The sequence below is a fragment of the Oryctolagus cuniculus genome, chromosome 5 (assembly GCF_051225735.1).
Source record: "Oryctolagus cuniculus isolate XC-2025 breed Fujian yellow rabbit chromosome 5, ASM5122573v1, whole genome shotgun sequence".
Taxonomy (NCBI): Eukaryota; Metazoa; Chordata; class Mammalia; order Lagomorpha; family Leporidae; genus Oryctolagus; species Oryctolagus cuniculus.
The window spans coordinates 80,540,429-80,556,512 of NC_142871.1; the positions used below are offsets into that span (position 1 = coordinate 80,540,429).

General features: G+C 37.6%; 1 long non-coding RNA gene across 1 annotated transcript in view; it reads left to right on the forward strand.

The window, feature by feature from the left end:
• The first annotated feature begins 2,978 nt into the window (after positions 1–2,978).
• Positions 2,979–16,084, forward strand: part of LOC138849738 (uncharacterized) — a 50,908-nt gene continuing 37,802 nt past the window's right edge. The window contains exon 1 of the long non-coding RNA XR_011388869.2: positions 2,979–3,251. This is a non-coding gene — a long non-coding RNA (uncharacterized LOC138849738). The remainder of the gene's footprint in view (positions 3,252–16,084) is intronic.

The window sequence follows — 16,084 nt, forward strand, 5'->3', positions numbered from 1 at the left end:
GTCAAGCTTTCATACCCACATGGAATCCAATTTCACTGACCCAAGGAAATCTCTTTCAGCACTTCCTTTTTCATTCTTTCTTCATGCAGTAGGGGGTCTTCCCTACGTCTGTCCCTTAGAATAATGGTACATGCTACATGACTCACCACAAATCACAGCCAAATCCAAAGAAACATAGTTAAGTGCCAGTTTTTCAACTCAAACTCTTTTTAACCTCTGCCACTCAAATTATTCCAACTGACATCCTTGGTAATCTGCTCCTAATAATTTCAAACCACTCCTTCTCCTGACTAGAGCTTTTGACTCTCTACTGTCTTAAAGACCTTTTGCTCCCTACAAATTCACTCAAACTTTCTCACACAGTCTCTTACCAAAATCACCAAACCAGCAGGTATCAAATCCTTGGACCATTCTCTGCCACATGAAATTCAATTTATCATTGAGCTTTTGTTTCTTCAGAGGTAACCACCCCCTCATTCAACAATTTAATTAGAGATCAAGACCTATTTCCAGATGTAAATGATTTCAGAAAGAATATTTTTCATAGTCTAGTTCCATTTATTAAGTGCTGAAATCCACAGCACCCCCTGCAATACCCTCAAATATTAAAGTTAAATATCATTGCAGTTATGCAAGATTTGCAAGTAATAGATGTCATCTTTCTACTTAATACTATGCTAATCTGAATCAGATAAGTTTGGAATTTCCCCAGAATACAGGAAATATTACAAGAATTGAGACGAACTCTTTAACCTTAACTTTAGTGGTAAGAAAAAGTACTTAAATGTTCAAATGTGTAAAAATGCCCCAAAATAACCTTTTATGTTCCTACTCTCTGCAGAAATATTTCCTAAAGCTTAGTAGAGCTAGGTAGAAATGGGCTCTGGATTAATTTTGACCTTCTGTGGCAATGCATTTTCAAGACCAAAAATTTATGTGTGCAGAATATTAAATGTCAAATGCAAATATGAAAATGGAGCTACACAGTTGCAGATAGTCTCTAATTGATATTGAGCAGACTATTCCCTTTAAATGTTAATGAAACTGTTGTAATTACTAAATGACCAAAACAGCTCAGAAGCCAGGGTTCACAGCTGTAAACCATTACTTGTAAATTACTGGCACAGGCTGGAATTAGCAGATGGCTCAGTCCATGGAAGAAAACTTCCTGAAGATGCTTTTCTTCCAGGCCTGGACTTGGGAGCAAATTACATGAGCATATTAGAGAGGGCCAGAGTGCCTGTTTGGACATGTCGCTGGAGATAAGCACCTCCTTTGATCTTCTTATTTTTTTCATTACATTATTTGCAGAAAGTGCTGAATATCACAGAACACAAAGAAAAGGGAAGGGAAAACTGACAGAGCTTATAAATGTTGCAGAGGGTTCAGATATGCACATTTCTGCTGGCCTTTTAAGGAGCACTGTTGTTTGCCACATCCTGAGGCAGATGGACATGTTGGCATGGAGGTAAATACTAAAAGGGACAAGGGGAGTGTGTGTGTGTGTGTGTGTGTGTGTGTGTGTGTGAGAGAGAGAGAGAGAGAGAGAGAGAAAGAGAAAGATGGTGATACCTGCTAACAAGTCAGTGGCAGAAAAGCAATTAGAAGAAAAATAGGACATTTGAATGGCTTAGTACCCTGAAGACAAAGAACCTCTATAAAGCTGTGTAAGCAAATCTATGCAGTAGAAACAAGCAATGTCTTTATTAGAGAAGGCCTGTGGCTCTTCACAGCTTTGTTCTGTAAATTCCATACCGGCTTTGCAAATTCTCTGAGGTTATTAACTTTAGTGAACACTTTTAAAAGAGTTGAGTGCAGACTAGCCATTTGTTAGTATGAATGCAAGATTTAATTAAGACATCTACCAAGAACCAGAAGAAGGAGTTTGCCCTGTGATGTGCACTACAATCTATCCTAAGAGTGAAACAATGGAGTTTTCCTCCCTATAAACTACCGTGTAGAAAAGATGTTTATAATCAAATCAGAGAGCACTAGTGATTCCCAACTTCTGAACAGTTTGAGTCCCAAGGTGATAGAAAGAATAGTTGCTAGGATTTTAAAATGTTTCTTCACAGAAAAATAACACTGTAGCTGTTTCGAGGATTAGGGGAAATATCAAACCAATTTAAATTATCTGGCTTTATATTAGCAGGAGGGGAAAAGGACAGAGAGATGGGCTATGAATTAGCATGTGGGTCAGACTTGCAATTTAACAATCAGATCGAAGAACCTGAGATATAAGAGAATTAGTTCAGAGAGAGAGAGAATTTTATTTGGATAATGCCTAACACTGAACTTTCTAGGATATTTATGCTTTATGGCTAAAATCTGTAACACCAGAATAATCAAAGCTAGAATTGATCCATAAAATCCAGAATGAATATTAATGTACTGGTAGAATGTATTGTGTCTGGATCCTGGGATTACCAGGTGCTACAATGTAAGAGGACAAAGCAAGGTGAAGAGACTTGACTTCTTCCTGAATCCTGAACCTATTTGAGACACTGTTTTAAGGTATCTGACAGTGGCCTTCAAATTTGAAACCATCCATTTTGGTGCTTTCTTCTGCTTGATGCTAACGATCTTCCACCCATGGTGGCTAAACATAACCATATATTCTTCCATCTTTAAGGTTTTGTAATTCTCATCGTAAAGATCTTTGACATCCTTGGTTAAGTTTATTCCAAGGTATTTGATTGCTTTTATAGCTATTGTGAATGGGATTGATCTTAGAAGTTCTTTCTCAGTTGTGCCATTGTCTGTGTATACAAAGGCTGTTGTTTTGTTGTTGTTGAATTTCTTGAGATATTTATATATTCTAGTTATTAACCTTTTATCAGTAATATAGATTGCAAATATTTTCTCCCATTCTGTTGGTTGCCTCTTTACTGAGTTGTTTCTTTTGCAGTACAAAAGCTTCTGCAGTCCCATTCGTCAATTTTTTTTTTGTTAATTTTTTTTCTTTATTTATTTGACAGGTAAAATTACAGACAGTGAGAGAGAGAGACAAAGGTCTTCCTTCCATTGGTTCACTCCCCAAATGGCTGCCACAGACAGCGCTGCGCCGATCTGAAGCCAGGAGCCAGGTGCCTCCTCCCAGTCTCCCATGCGGATGCAAGGGCCCAAGCACCCGGGCCATCCTCCACTGCCCTTCCGGGCCCCAGCAGAGAGCTGGACTGGAAGAGGAGCAACCGGGACTAGATCCTGGCACCCATATGGGATGACGGTGCTGCAGGCAGAGGATTAACCAAGTGAGCCATGGCAACAGCCCCGTTTTTGTTCTTTTTATATCTATCTATCTGCTTGAAAGAGAGAGAGAGAGAGAGAGAGAGAGAGAGAGAGAGAGATCTTCCATCCTCTGGTTCACTCTTAGAATAGCTGCAAAAGCTAGGGCTGGGCCAGGCTGAAGCCAGGAGCCAAGACCCCCATCCTGGTCTCCAGCACAAGTGCTCGGGCTACTGCCTTCCTAGGTGCATTAAAAGGGAGCTGGATTGGAAGCTGAGCAGCCAGCACTCTGATACGAGAACCAGCGTCGCACGCAGCAGCTTGACCTGCTGGGCTTAATGAAGGAAAGTGTTCTCTGTATGCTGTCAATTAGTTGACCAGTATTCTGAGTATTTCCTGGGTAATTTCCAAGAAGTCTTTGCCTATGCCAATATCTTACAAGGTTTCCCCAATGTTACCTAATGATTTGATGGTATTGGGTCACAGATTTAGGTCTTTGATCAATTTTGAGTGGATTTTTGTATAAGGTTTAAGGGAAGGGATTAGTTTCACACTTCTGCATCAGGAGATCCAATTTCCACAGCACAATTTGTTAAAAAGACTGTATGATTTTAGCACCTTTGTCAAAGGTAAGTTGGTTATAGATGCATGAGTTCATTTCTGGAGTTTTTATTCTTTTTCATAGGACTGAAAATCTGTTTTTGTGACAGTACCAGGCTGTTTTGATTATAATTTCCCTGTAGTATGGTCTTGAAATCAGGAATTGCTATGCTTCCAGCTTTGCTTTTGTTGTATAAGATCACTTTAGCTATTCAGGATCTTTTGTGTTTCCATATGAATTTTAATACCATTTTTCTAGATCTGCAAAGAATGTTGTTGCTATTTTGATTGGGATCACATTGAATATGTAAAGTGCATTTCAAGAATAGACTTTTTGATAAGATTGATTCTTCCAATCCAAAAACATGGAAGATTTTTCCACTTTTTAAAATCTTCTTCTATTTCTTTCTTTAGTGTTTTGTAATTTTCGTTGTAGAAATCTTGGACATCCTTGGTTAAATTTATTCAAATCTTTTGATTCTTTTTGGAGCTATTATGAATGTGACTGTCTGAAATGTTCTTTCTCAGTCATGACATTGTATGCTTATGCAAGCCTATTGATTTTTCCATGTTGATTTTATATCCTGCCACTTTACCAACTCTTCTATGAGATCCAATATTCTCTTAGTGTGGAGTCTTTGGGATCACCTCCATAGGGGATCATGTCATCTGCAAATAGGGATACTTTGGATTCCTCCTTCCCAATTTATATACATTTGATGTTGTTTTCTTGCCTAATGACTCTGGCTAAAACTTCCAGGACTATATTAAATAGCAGTTGTGAGAGTGAGCATCCTTGTCTAGTTCTGGATCTTAGAAGGAATGTTTCCAGCTTTTCCCCATTCAATAGGATTCTGGCTGTTGGTTTGTCATAAATTGCTTTGATTATGTTGAGGAATGTTCCTTCTATAAATGATTTGCTTAAGGTTTTCATCATGAAAGGATGTTGTACTTTATTAAATGTTTCTCTGCATCTATTGAGATAAACATATAGTTTTTGTTCTTCAGTTTGTTAATGTGATGTATCACATTTATTGATTTGCGCATGTTGAACCATCCCTGCATATCAGGGATGAATCCTACTTGGTCCAGGTGAATTATCTTCCTGATGTGTTGGATTCGATTAGCTAATATTTTGTTCAGGATTTTTGCCTCTATGTTCATCAGGGATGTTGATCTATAGTTGTCTTTCTCTGTTGCATGTTTTTCTGGCTTAGGAATTAAGGTGATGCAGGCTTCACAGAAGGAGTTTGGGAGGATTCCCTCCTTTTCAATTGTCTTCAATAGCTTGAGAAGAATTCAGATTAGTTATTTAAATGTCTAGTAGAATTCAGCAGTGATGCAATCTGGCCTTGGCTTTTTCTCTATTGGGAGAGTCTTTATTACTGATTCAATTTCCATCTTGCTTATTGTTCTGTTTAGGTGTTCTATGTCTTCATGAATCAGTTTTGGTAGATTGTATGTGTCTAGCAATGTATCCATTTCTTCTACGTTTCCTGATTTGTTAGCATACATCTCTGCAGTAATTTCTGATGTTTTTTTTTTTTTTTTATTTCTGCGGTATCTGTTGTTACATTTCCTTTTTCATCTCTAATTTTATTGATTTGGTTCATCTTGTTCTTTTTTTCTTTCTTTTTTTTTTTTGGTTAGTAGCAACAGTGGTATATTAATTTTGCTTTTTTTTCAAAAAATAAGCACTCATTTCACTTTCTGTATTTTTTGTTTCAATTTTGTTTATTCCTCCTCTAATTTTAATTATTTCTTTCCTCCCACTATGTTGGGGTTTGGTTTGCTGTTGTTTTTCTAAGTCTTTGAGAAGCACTGATAGCTCATCTATTTGGTGACTTTCAAATTATTTGATGTAGACATCTATCACTATAAAATTCCCTCTTAACAATGCTTTTACTATATCCCGTGTGTTTTCATATGATGTACTGTCATCATCATTTGTTTCCAGAAATTTTTGATTTCTCTTTTGATTTCATCTATGAACCACTGTTCAATGAGGACCATATTTTTCATTTTCCATATGTTTGCATATGGTCTAGAGATCCTTACGTTGTTGAATTCTAGCTTTTTTCAATTGTGGTCAGAGAAGATTCATGATGATTTTGAGTTTTTGAATTTGCTGAGACTTGCTTTGTGGCCTACGTCTATTGTAACAAAAGGTCTATCCTAGAGAAAGTTCCATGCACTGATGAGAACAACATGTATTCTGCCACAGTGAAGTGAAAAGTTCTGTGGCTATCTATTAGGCCCATTTGGTATATACTGTTGATTAACTCTGTTGTTTCCTTGCTGATTTTCTGCCTGGTTCATTTGTACATTGTTGAAAGTGGGGTATTGAAGTTTCCCCATTACTATTGTATTCAATTCTGTATCTCTCCTTTGATATATCAACATTTCTTTTAAGTAGCCAGGTTCCCTGTAATTGGGTGCATATACATTTATTATAATCATATATTCTTATTAAATTGATCCCTTAATCATTATATAGGGCCCTTCATCTTTTTTTTAAACAGTTTTTAGGTTAAAGTCTATTTTGTCTGATATTAAGATATCAACACCAGCTTGTTTTTGATTTCTGATAGCATGGACTATCTTTTTCCATACTTTTACTTTTAGTCTGCTTATATCTTTTCTGGTGAAATGCATTTCTTGTAGGCAGCAAATAGATTGGTCTTTTTTTTTTTTTCTATTCTTCTAGTCTGTGTATTTTAACTGGAGGGTTGAGGTCATTTACATTCAAAGTGCCTATTAATAAGTAATAACTTGGCCCTGCCATTTTCCATAAATATTCCTATTGTTTACTTTGAATTTCTTTTCTACTTTTACTGGGAGATTTTCTGCCTCCACATTCTTTCATAATCATGGCTATCTTTCTTTGTTTCTGTGTGCAGCACATCCTTAAGCATCTTTTGTAAGGTTGGATGAGTGGTAACAGTTTCTGTTATGTAATGTCTTTAATAAATGAGAGTTTTGCAGGTTGCAGTATTCTGAGTTGACATTTTTTCTACTACAGCTGTAGTCTAATTGGAGACCCTCTTAAGTAATCTGGCATTTCTCTCGTGTACATTTTAGAATCTTTTATTTATGCTTTACTATGGAACGTTTGACTACATATATCATTGAAGATCTTTTCTGGTTATGTCTGATAGGAGTTCTATGTGCTTCCTCTTCCTGGATGTCCCTTACTTTCTCCAAACTGGGGAAGTTTTTTGTAATAATTTCACTAAATAGGCCTTCTCATCCATTCTGTCTTTCCATACCTTCAGGAAGGAACTCCTAAAACCTAGATGGTCAGTTTTTGATAGTATCCCATAAATCTCCCATACTGTTTTTAAGGTTTCTGTTTTCTTTCTTTCTTTCTTTCTTTTGTCTGACTGTAAGATTTCCAAAGATTTGTCTTCTAGTATGTGGATTTACTTCTGTTTGCAATCTTATGATGAATTTTTGAATTTCATTTCTGGCATTTCCTCAACCTCTTAATCTTTGTGTTCTAATATTGAAATGTTATGTGTTCTTTTGCGTTTTTTTTTTTTTTCGGGGGGGGGGGGTCATGGTATCTTCCTTATTCTTTTTTCTTGAATTTCTGATTTTGTTTCAGGCATTTTTTGAGTTCATTTTTATTTTTTCCCTCTGATGGCTTTTATCTTTGAGCTAGGTCTCTGAGGTTTACTGGAATGTCTGCACTTTCGGTGAATACCAAGAGGCATGTTGTGGGTGTGGCCTGGGAGCTCTGGTCAGTGCTCGTGGGTGGGTTGAGTATCCAGACTAACACCCAAGTTGTGCTTGGTAGATCTCAGTAGCCAGCTACACTCTGCACCCTTTCATGTAACTGCTGAGTCCCCACAATCTTAGCACACAAAGCTTCCAGTTGCTGAGTCCAGAGGTTTCTTTCTGCCCTGCCAGCCTGTCCAGTCAACAGAAAGGCAGCTCCACCTAGGCATATTGATCTGGGGAGGCTGTTGGCACCTCACCATCCTATATGGTTGCCCAGCCACCTCCCAGCCAGCCTCAAAGTCACTGGGGACTTAGGATTGTTCCCTCCAGTACAATCTCTGGATCACATGTGCATACAAGAGCCATTAGGCAAATATTGCTCCCTGCCCTCCTCTGCCACCAGTACTGCTGAGACAGTGTCCTGTCTCAGCCAGTTGCTGTGTGGATGCACAAAGGCTTCTGCAGATGCTGCCAAAACCCAAAATGGCACCCCCCTTTCTCAGCTGAGCAGCTATTACTATTGTGGGGAAGTTGGGGTGAGATAAATGCACCCCCTCTGCATCCACTTGGTCCGTGGGCAACCATGTATAACTGCTAGTCCCTTGGCTCCAGTCCAGACTCACACCAGGCACTCCTCTGGCTGTATCACCACAGATCGCTGCAGTCCAGTCTCACCTCTGGGTCCAAGCTGCCTTCCACTCCAGCTCTTGGCTGCTGCAGTTGTGCTTGTGATTGTGTTTGAGCTGCACATCTTCGATTTCCACACAGGCCCCTGGCGTACCTCTTCCTCTTGTAGGATTTCAGTTCTTTTTTTTTTAAATTTATTTATTTGACAGATAGAGTTAGACAGTGAGGGAGAGAGACAGAGAGAAAGGTCTTCCTTCCGTTGGTTCACCCTCCAAATGGCTGCTACAGCCGGAGCTATGCTGATCTGGAGCTAGGAGCCAGGTTCTCTTCCTGGTTTCTCACACTGGTGCAGGTGCCCAAGTACCTGGGCCATCCTCCACTGCCTCCCTGGGCCACAGCAGAGAGCTGGACTGGAGGAGGAGGAGCAACTGGGACTAGAACCCAGAGCCCATATGGGATGCCGGTGCCGCAGGCAGAGGATTAACCAACTGAGCCAAGGTGCCGGCTCCTTTGTAGGATTTCCAGTGCAGTTTTCTCTGCAATTCTCCCCTGAAAGTACACTTCCTATACTTTTTTTTTCTTTTATACTTAACCTAACACAGTATGTCATTCCCTAATCTGCCAACTTGGAATCATCTTGGAATCATTTTTTTTTTTATAAGTAACTTTTCCAGATATACTACTCAAGATTTTCCAAAGGCAGAAAAACAGTAGATAGATGGGATATAGAGATAGAGAGAGAGAGAGAGAGAGAGAGAGAGAGAGATAGTAAAAAGTAAATGTATTAAGTGAATTGTTTTATGCAATTATGGAGTCTTAGAAGCCTCTCAGAATTCCATCACCTGTCTAGAGACCCACAGTGCTAATTGGCTCAATTCAAGTCTAAAAGCTTAAGGACCTTGGGGGCCACTGCTGTAATTCTCAGAGTACAAAGGCTAGAGAGCATGAATTTATAATGTTATGGGGGAAAGTAGTATGTCCCAGATCCAATAGAGAGAATTCTTTTTTTTTTTTTTTAAGATTATTTATTTTAGTCCACAAACTCTAACAGTATTTAGACAGGGACATAAGCAAAGTGGAAGTTCTCTCCTCCCTTCAGAGAAAGGTAGATCCTTCTTTGATGGCCTCTTCATTCCACTGGGGTCTCACAGAGATCCTTCATGTGAACTCCAAAGGATTCCATAGGCTTGACAGCTCATGTCAAGAGCATTGGGTGATCACTGATGTCATAAATAAGAGTGTCAATCATTAAATCGACAATAGGAGTGCACTTAATCCCCATGTAGGCCTCTGTCCTTAATGAGTTATACTATGAGAATTAACTGTAAAACTTGTTTTCATTAAGTAAGGATTTCAACAGTTTGCTCCCACACAGAAACATAAAGTGAAAAATAATAGATGATTTTTTTTAAATGATGATGAAATCAGATCAGACCTATTGTCATGTTTAATTACTTAATGTATACTAAGCTGATCTTCTGTATATTAAGATAATCGAAAATGAATCTTGATGTGAATGGAAGGGGAGAGGGAGTGTGAAAGGGGAGGGTAGTGGGTGGGAGGGATGGTATGGGGGGGAAAGCCATTGTAATCCATAAATCGTACTTTGGAAATTTATATTCATTAAATAAAAGTTAAAAAAAACATATTTCCCTCCCTCAAAAAAAAAAAAAAAACTTGTTTTCAAACAATATTTTATACTTTGTATGTGTGGGTGAGTGCAAATTGTGGGAATCTTTACTCAGTATAGAGTTGGTCTTCTGTATATAAAGTTAATTAAAAACAAATTTTAATAAAGAATGGGATGGGAGAGGGAGTTGGAGGTAGGGTGGGAATGGGGTGGGAGGGCAAGTATGAGGGGGTAGAACCACTATATTCCTAAAGCTGTACTGATGAAATTTGTATACATTAAATAAAAGCTTTCTTAAAAAGAAGATTAATTGAAAGGTAGAATTGTAGAGAGAGATTGAGGGAGAAAGAGAGAGAACCATTCATCAGCTAGTTCACTCCCCAAATTGCCACAACAGTCAGGGCTGTTCCTATCCAAGCCAGGAACTTTTTCTGTATCTCCCAATTGAATGGTTACCATCCACTTTGAGAAGGTTTTCTCGCTCAGCCCTGGGACTCACATGCCAATCTCTTTCAGCGACATCCTCATAGATAACCAGAAAGAATGTTTTATAAATTTTCTAGGTATCCCTTAATCCAATCAAATTCCACCAAAATCAAAATTGTTTCCCAAAATGCAGTGACTTAAAGTTTTGCTTTGGGACTCTGTAATAAAAAAATCTGTACTTTACTTCCATACTGAAGAGAATCATTTAAATCACTTGCTCTCATAAAATGACTTTCCTGGGTCATGGACAAAGCTTCATTAGGAATTGCCGGCATAGATTCTTATGACATCGCAGGCCAGTATAGAAGGTAGTAAAGCATTTTGACATGTTGAATGTCTTTCTTCAAAAAATCATCCAAAACAAATGTGTTGGCAAGCACAACAGGTGCTTCACCTGTGCACAGAACATCAAGATTTGACTCCTAATAGAAGCTTTCTCTGGTAAATAAACTTTTCACCATTTTAAAGACATTCACATACTTCCAGGTTACAAAGTGGGCTCATAATGCACAAATTCTTCTTAAATGGTTACAGTGTGCACATAAGAAGTGCAACATAAGAACTGGTTTCACTAAGGATATCTATATTTTGTCCACTTGTATTCAAAATGCAAATGATTGAACAGCCAACTGTTTCAAGAATTGCTTTAAAATAGTGGAAAGCATCAGGAATTGGAATGAATGAACTTTTTTGACAAAGATAATTTTCTTTGAAAGCTTTGTTTGGAAACTAAAAACAAGATATGAAACAGATAAAATTGATGCTACCAGAGTCTCTCCAACATTTTAGGTTACTTTTTATAAATGAAATATGCAAATTTATGTGGAACTCTATGATTTTTTTTCATTGGGGAGACTGAGGTTCTGTAAAATGCAACATTTATAGGTCCCTAATTCACTCCTACTCAGCTGGAAGAGGCCAGAACTATCATCGTTCTAACCCCTGACAATAGCCAAGGTTTCCATAAGCAGAGGAGCCTGGGACAAGAAGGAGGCTAGACTAACTCCATCCCACTGCTCATCACCAGCATGTACACAGTAAATGAAACAGGAGCTTTTTTTCTCTGTGGCAACCTGGTGTACATCAGTCTTCTCCCTACCTGGACAGGAACTTGTACTCTTGCTTTCCTATTTCCTTCTCTGTATTTAACTCTAGACCAACTGCTATTTTCCATCCCTATAACCCACCAAGTCAAGAGGGATTTTGGACTCACTCCCTTGCTAATATCTTCAGCAAAGATTTTGAAGACTTAATTTCAATCCACTCTATAATCACAGGTTTAATTCACCACTAACAATTTTGACAAATAAAAAGTAGGCAGACTTCAGTTCCACAGTAGTATAAACAAGGGGTAAAAACAATAATCATATCGGAACTCATAGAAGAGTTTGGCAAAGTAGCAGGATATAAAGTCAATGCACAAAAATCAACAGCCTTTGTATACACAGGCAATGCCACAGCTGAGAAAGAACTGCTAAGATCAATCCCATTCACAATAGCCTCAAAAACAATCAAATACCTTAGAATAAACTTAACCAAGGATGTTAAATAACTCAACAATGAGAATTACAAAATCTTAAAGAAAGAAATAGAAGAGGATACCAAAAAATGGAAAAATCTTCCATACTCATGGATTGGAAGAATCAATATCATCAAAATGTCCATTTTCCCAAAAAGCAATTTATAGATTCAATACGATACCAATCAAAATACCAAAGACATTCTTCTCAGATCTGGAAAAAATGATGCTGAAATTCATATGGAGACACAGGAGAGCTTGAATAGCTAAAATCTATCTATTGCTATACAATCTACAAACTAAGGAGACATCACAGTACCAGATTTCAGGACATACTACAGGGCAGTTGTAATCAAAACAGCATGGTACTGGTACAGAAACAGATGGATAGACCAATGGGACAGAATAGAAACACCAGAAATCAATCCAAACATCTACAGCCAACTTATATTTGATCTAGAATCTAAAACCAATTCCTATAAATTACTTTGTAGGCCACATGAACTACCACATATCAGAAAAAAGTATGGTATTTGTCTTTTGGGAATGGCATATTTCACTAAGCAAAATGAATGTTTTGGAGCATGAGATGAGTTTTTCTGAATGAAGTTGGTTAGTCTGGAGTGACAGAACTATTAGAGAATTTGCTCTAATTATGGAAATGAATAGCTATTTGGGAGTTGGAAGGCCATGTAATACTCTTTCTAGCAAAATGTGGCAGGATTGTTAGACGGTGTTGAGTGAGTATTGAGGTTGACAAAAGCTCTCTTTCTGTCCAGCTGGTCGATGATAGAAGATGTCAAAGGCTTCAGCTTTGCCGGATATTCCCCAGTTAGGGAAGGAATAGCAATGGGGACATTAAAGCATTAAGGCACAGAGAAAGAGGTTGAGGGTCAGCAGAATGAAGGTCTTAAGCATGCTTGAAGAAATTCTGTGAGGGATACTTGAGAAAATTAAGGAAAAGAAACAACCACCCATCCAACTAAGAGTTATTAAGACCAATATCATGTCAGATAAACATTTAGGTGCTCCAGAAATCACACTGCAGAGGAAACAAAAAGAGGAAGGAGAAGGAAGAGGAAAAGGAGGAGGAGGAAGAGAAGGAGAAGAAGAAAACCCACTGCCCAAAGAATTTACATACTAGTGAGAAAAGACAAGCAATAAATAACAGAACTAAAGGGTGGGTGTTGTGACACTGCAGGTTAAGTCGTCACTTGGAGCACCTGCATCCCATGCTGGCACGCTGATTGGAGCCATGGCTGCTCTGCTTCTGATCCAGCTACCTGTTAATGTATCCTAGGAGGGAGGGGGTGATGACTCATATGCTTGTGCCACTGCCACCTGTGTGAGAGGCCAGTATGGGTTTCCTGGCTCCCGTCTTTAGCTTGGCTCAGTCTAGCTATTGGAGGCATTTGGGGAGGCATTTTGGAACCAATAGAAGGCAAATCTCTCTTTCTCTGTGTTTCTTTGTCTGTGTGTGGATACTCTAAGGGGCCTCCCAAAAATTCTTGTTTTTCAAAAATACTTTATTATAATCTAGTGTAGTTAAAATCACAAGCTATGGAGTTAGAATGCCTGAGCCTATAGTCTTGCCCCAAAGTAGAGATTTATTGTATTGGGCAGGATACTTAACAGAGATAATCTCTTTTCTATATATAAAACAAGGTCTGTATCATAGACTAATTGTATGCATGCAATGAGAATCCAGATAAATCACATAGAATAACGTCTGGTTTACACTAATGGATCAATGCCTGTGGTTTTGTTTTTCTTTGTTTTGTTAATTTGCTATGGTTGTTGGCATTATTGTTGCTGGCCTAAGCACCCACTGTGGGTGGATCACTAACCTAATTCAGGTAGTCTCTCTGCCAAGAAAAGATTCATGGCTGATCAATCAGATCTAGAAACTATTTCTGTGTCCCTTTAGGATGACATATTCTTCCTCTGCCATTATTTTTTGTACTTATCACTCTTTTGTGAGGACTAAAGATTCATGCTGGAAGAGACTATGCCTTATTTCTTCTTTACACTGCTGCCACACAGCAGGCATCACAGCTAACAAGGACTTAATACATTTAGAATGAACACCTGTGAATAGAATTTGAATTCAGGATGAGACCATTTCATGGTATGTGCTACCGATTGTTAAGGAACAGAGATTTCACTCATTTTACTTCATATTAAGCATTATTGCACTGTATCATTTGACTGCTTTCAACCTCTGAGGTTGTTTCTTGTTTGTTTTTGACTTGGTTTTGCTCGATCTTGCTTTGTTTTCTAGGCCTGTGAGATAGATTTGTTCTAAGCCTGGGCTGGCACTATGGTCCATCTCAGTATTAACATGCTAGCCTATACCAGCCACCACTTATTTATATTTTCCTATGAGGGCCTACTGCTGTGCAACATCTTAATTTATTCTCTCAATCTTTCCTACAAGGAGCACTTGGACATCTGAGCCCAAATTGTTTTGCTATCAGCATTTGCCTTCCTGTGCAGTCCCTGCCAAAAAAAGCAGCTCAACAATAGTTTTCCAACTCTGCTCCTTTTGGCTTAGGAATTCTCAGAGCTATGTGTCAGAGGTTATCATCAGGAGAAACCAACCACTATTATGTACATGTAAAAGACGTTTTTTGAAGAAGAACCAAAGGAATATTTTTAAATCATTACTTAATATCATTGTCAATGCCAACTAATAGGTACTTGAACTTTCAAGATGTTAATTAATATCTAAAACCATGTTATTAAAACTCAGTTAACATATCTTATCTTTCATCTTTACTGTTCCGTAAAGTCACAGTATTCCCAAATAATGGCATTAACAATTTTAATAATTAAAAATATCATTTTGAGAATGTTTAATAAGATATTTTTTAAATTTTATTTGGAGGCAGAAGTTTAGCAGCAATTAAATTGCTGGTTAGGATGTTCAAGTCCCAAATAAGGGTACCAATATTTGACACCCAACTCCAGGTCCTGATTCCAGCTTTATGCCACTGCAGACCTTAGGAGATAGTGTTGATGGCTCCATTTTCTAGGTTCTTGCTACTCATTAGAGATACGTGATTGAGTTTCCAGATATCAACTTTGGCCCAACCAAGGCATCTGAGGAGTAATCCTGCAAATATGAGCTATCTCTCTGACTTGCTCTCTCTCTCTCTCTCTTTGACTTTTGCCTCTCAAATAAGCAAAAATAAAATTAAATAAAATTTTGTCACTTCAATTTAAAAATAAATTTCCATAAGAAAGTACATATATATGTATACATATATCTAAAAAGTATATTTGCAAATACATTTTACATATATTCTGAAAACACAACAGACCTACTATCTTACTGAAAATGTATTTAATAGGGAGATTATAAGCATGGAAGTTAAATAGAATTAGAAGTGTTTTCATTGTTTTTTTATATTTTTGATAGACATAACACATGAAACATTTCTGAGAAATATAGCTCTAGATGTTAATTTAAAGTTTTTATTAAAGCTAATTTGAGATCTCAGAAATTAAATTATATAGAAAACTTTAGCATATTGAATTTTAAATCAAATTGAGATATCATAAATCAAGACAATTTATGGCTCAAGATATAATCATAATTCCCTTCCTGTATGACATTCTGGCATCTAAGTGGTATGATGAATTCATAAAATGACTGTTTTAGATGATGGTAAATGGCTCCTGTCTTATTTAACTACTCTGAAGTTTGCAATGTGTATGGCCCTTCCTTCCCTCTTGAGACTTTCTCCCCTCTTTATATCTTTCTTATTCTCTCCCCAAATTTTCCTTCTACTTCTCTAGTCATTTATATTGCTTATTTTTCATGCTTTTTATGTATCCATTAAATGCTAAAGTGTAATCTACTATTGTATATTTTCAGAGTTAATAAATATATTAGTATATTTCAAATCTAGTCATCTATATGTCATTCCTACTTGCCTGTTTCCCGAGAAACTTGTTCAATAAATCCTTTTGCTTTTGGTACTTGTAATCTAGCTAGACTAATTTTCCCAATGTCCTCAACATAAGATATGACTGTTTAATAAATTTCTCATCAATGGAATGTGTGTTGATGTGATACATGACTCTGACCTGCCCCTAAGAACATCTTACATACACCCTCTCACTCTTTAAACATCCTAACTACTTTCATGCTCTTTCTTCTCCACCTGTTCCATGGAAAACATTTCAATGATCTGGAGAACAGCAGAGATACAGGCTAAAAGAGGCATTGGCATTTAAGTGACTGCTTTGAGTATAGATTCTAGACAGAT